We start from the raw sequence: 3916 nt of genomic DNA, 5'->3' as shown, positions 1-3916 counted from the left end.
ATTCAATGAACTATAAGGAAACACACATAGACAACTAAATAAAATTAGGAAAAGCAATTCATGAACATAATGAGAAGTTCAACAAAGAAATAGAATTCATTACAAAAACCAAAAAAATCCTAGAGTTGAGGAATGCAATGACTGAGGAATTCAATAGAGGACTTCAATATCGGACTCAACCAGACAGAAGAGGAAGTGAATGAACTAGAAGACAGTCCATCTGAAATCATCCAGTCAGAGGAGCAAAATGAAAAAAGAAAGAAAATGGATAAGGAAAGCCAATGTGAGCTATGGGATATTATTGAGAAAGGCTATCTACGTATTGTTGGAGTCTTAGAGGAAAAGAGGAGAAAAGGGAAGAAAACTTGTTTAAAGAAATAATGTACTTACTACTATATATAAAATAGATAAACAACAAGTTTCTACTGTGTAGCACAGGGAACTATATTGACTATCTTGTAGTAAGCTATAATGAAAAAGAATATGAAAATTAACATGTATGTATATATATATGACTGAAACATTATACTTACACCAGAAATTGACACAACATTGTAAACTGACTATACTTCAATTAAGAAAGATGAAAGAAAGAACAAAAAGAAAGAACAAAAGAAACAAAGAACAAAAGAATGAAGGAATGAACAAAAGAATGAAAGAATGAATGAAAGGGAAAGAAGCAGCAAGGAAGGAAGAAGGAAGGAAAGAAGAAAGGAAGAAAGAAAGAACAAACCAAAGAAAAGAACGAACGAAAGGAAAGGAGGGAAGGAAGGGAGGAAGGAAGGGAGGAAGGAAGGAAGGAAGGAAAGAAAAGAAAAGAAAAAAAAGAAAAGAAAAGAAAAGAAAAGAGAAAAGAAAAGAAAAGAAAAGAGAAAGGAAAAGAAAAGAAAAGAAAGGAAAAGAAAAGAAAAGAAAAGAAAAGGAGAGAGAAAGAAAAAGGAAGAAAGGAAGAAAGGCTGTGAACTTCCTAAATCTGGTGAGGGATTTGGACATCTAAGTTCACGGAGCTCACTATCCCTCTAAAATTTCAATTCAAAAAGACCTTCTCCAAGACACTTTACAGTAAGACTGTCTAAAAAACAAAGAGAAAATTTTAAAAGCAGCAGGAGGGAAAAAAAAACCTCATTGCATACAAGGGAACCCCCATAATGCTGTCTGTGGATTTCTCAGCAGGTATCTTGGAGCCCAGGAGAGAGAGGAATGATATATTCAAATGCTGAAAGAAAAAAAAACAAAAAAACAAAACACCAACCAGGAATACCCTATACAGCAAAACAGTCCTTCAGAAATAAAGGAGAAATAAATACTTTCCCAAACAAACATAAGTTGGAGTTCCTCACCACTAGAACTGCCTTATAAGAAATAACAAAAGGAGTTCTTCAACCTGAAATGAAAGTATGGTAATTTGGACTATGAAAATATAAAACACACTGGTAGAGGTAAGTACTCAAATTCAGAATTCTCTACTCCTGTAATATGGTGGTGTGTTAATCACTTAACTCTAGTTAATCACTTTAGTATATATTTACCTCTAGTATAAAGGTTAAAGGACAAAAGCATTTCAATCTTAATCTTCTACTTGAAATGAGAACCATTACTGTTAAGAAGTCTTAACATTAGTGTAATGTGGTAGAAGTGATATACATACACTACTTCTAGCCATGGTCCATAAAACTCTCTGTGCAGGTCTCCATTCTCTCATATATGGGTTTGTCTGTTTCAGTTTGTTTCTTGTGTGTGTGTGTGTGTGTGTGTGTGTGTGTGTGTGTGTGTGTGTGTATCTTGAGGCTGTGTTATTAGGTGCATACAGATTTAGAAATTTTAAATTCTAGAAGAAAGGATTGACTCTTTTATTATTGTGAAATATTCTTTTTCTCTAAAATTTTTCTTACCCTAATGTCTATTTTTTCTAATATTAGTATAGGCTTACCAGCTTTATTTTGGTTAGTGCTTGCATGGTATATTTCTCCCATATTTTTACTTTCAGTCTTTCCATATGTTTACACTTAAATTGTGTTTCTTGTAAGAAGCATTGGGTTTTTTGTAAGAAGCATGTAGTTATATTCTTTTTAGGTATGAAAATCTTTGTCTTTTAATTGGAGTATTCATTTACATTTAATATAATTATTGATATATTTGGATTGAAAAATCTATGACTTTTTTCCTTTATGTCTTATACATCCTTGTTCAATTTCCTCTGCTCTCTTGCATTCTTTTGGAATAATTAATTTTTATTATTTCATTTTTCATTTTGTTATTTTGTTATGATCTGTCTTCTTTTAGTGTTATTTTTCCTTCATTACTTTGAAGATACCATCCACAGCCTTCTAGCTTCCATTATTTTTGTTAAAAAGTTCTAGTGTCAGTCTGCTCTGTTTAAAACAAAAACACTTTACCCCTGTCTGCCTTTAAGATTTTCTCTTAATGCTTGTTTTTTCAGCAGTTTTGGGAAGATAGGCTTGGATGTGTTTTTAAGTTTATTTTGGATAGAGTTTGTATTGCTTCTTGAATCATAATGTGGTATTTTTAATCAGTTTTTAAAATTCTTGAATATTGTATCTAGGAATGTTGCTTTTGTCTATCTTCTCTCCCTTTCTTTTCTCTTCCTCACTTGCTCTCACTCTCTTCTTCTGAGATACAAGTTACATATGTATTAAACTTTTATCCTGGATCCCATATCTTTTTTTTCTACATGCTTTAGACTGGATTTTTTCTTATGCTATATTGTCATTAACTAATGCTTTTTAGCTATGTTTATGCCTATCATTGAGTTTTTCAATAACTTTACTTTTTGTTCTAGAATTTTCATGTGATTGTTTTTTCATAATTTCCGTCTATCTCATGGAATTCTCTACTACGTAAGTAAATTATTTGACAATATTAATCATAGAGATTTTACTGCATGTGTCTAAAATTTTAATACCTAGATATCTTGACAGTGTATTTCTTTTTTCTGTTTATTTGTTTTTCTCCATTTCAGAAAGCCTTGTTTTATTGTATGGCTGATTATTTTTCTTTAGGTACTGGAAATTTGTGCGTGAAAAGTTACAGACATAGTTTAAGCTCTAGATGATATCTTCTTCCAGAGAGGATTTGATTTTGCTTCTGGCAGACAATCAACTTTGGGGACGATCACCATAACTCAGAGCTGGGCTTCACTTCTTTTGAGGTCTGATCTACTTCTTACTATTTACCATGTAGCTCTTCAGATGTCTAACCAAATGCTGGAGGTTTTTAATAGGATCCTATGTCTTTGGAACTCCTTGAACTATTATTTGGCCTCCTGAATCATGAGATTGCTAAATGCTTTGCTTAGCTTCTCAGCCTCTTAACCTCTCAGCCACTGTCCTGTTGTTTGATATTAGTATTCATCTCTAGACAAAAGTGGCTCCAAATTCTGGGCTTCCTTTTCTTGGCTTCTCGATTCTTCTAATTTTGTCACACAAATTCTCACTGCCTTGGTCTTTAATAATGTCTAATTTATATTTAATTGAAAATTTTGTATATTCCATTTTCTCTTCTTCTTAGCAAATAAATTATGCTTTTTTTTAACTTTTTAAAATAGTTGCCCTAGAGTTTGCAATACATGTTTATAACTAATCCATCTTTGAATTCTATTATATTGCTTAATGAGTAGTATGAATACTTTATGAACAAAATAATTTAATTCCTTCCTCCTCTCATTTGTATCATTGTTGTCATTCATTTTATTTGTATCTCCCAGGTACAAATCTTTTCTTGTTTCTAGAAAAAAAGGCTTCAACTTCCTTGACACTCCCTGAGTTCCAAAGGGCAGAGTCAAATAATTGCTTATCAGGGAAGGGAGGAAATACAGAAACAAAGGAGGAGAAGTCAAAAACAATAGTGCAGTGATGTGGCAGGGTCCTGGTTCCTCCTCAAGGAATACACACAACAA

General features: G+C 32.4%; 1 long non-coding RNA gene across 1 annotated transcript; it reads left to right on the top strand.

Annotated features, from left to right (window-relative positions):
• Positions 1 to 838: 838 nt before the first annotated feature.
• On the top strand, positions 839 to 3447 carry LOC116668089. The gene is made up of 3 exons (XR_004325174.1): positions 839 to 1439; positions 2801 to 2858; positions 3021 to 3447. It is a non-coding gene; the product is annotated as an uncharacterized LOC116668089 (long non-coding RNA).
• Positions 3448 to 3916: the final 469 nt, after the last annotated feature.

This window comes from Camelus ferus, chromosome 13 (genome assembly GCF_009834535.1).
Source record: "Camelus ferus isolate YT-003-E chromosome 13, BCGSAC_Cfer_1.0, whole genome shotgun sequence".
Lineage (NCBI taxonomy): Eukaryota > Metazoa > Chordata > Mammalia > Artiodactyla > Camelidae > Camelus > Camelus ferus.
Note: the sequence above shows the minus strand (reverse complement) of the source record. Positions and strands in the feature narration are given on the sequence as shown.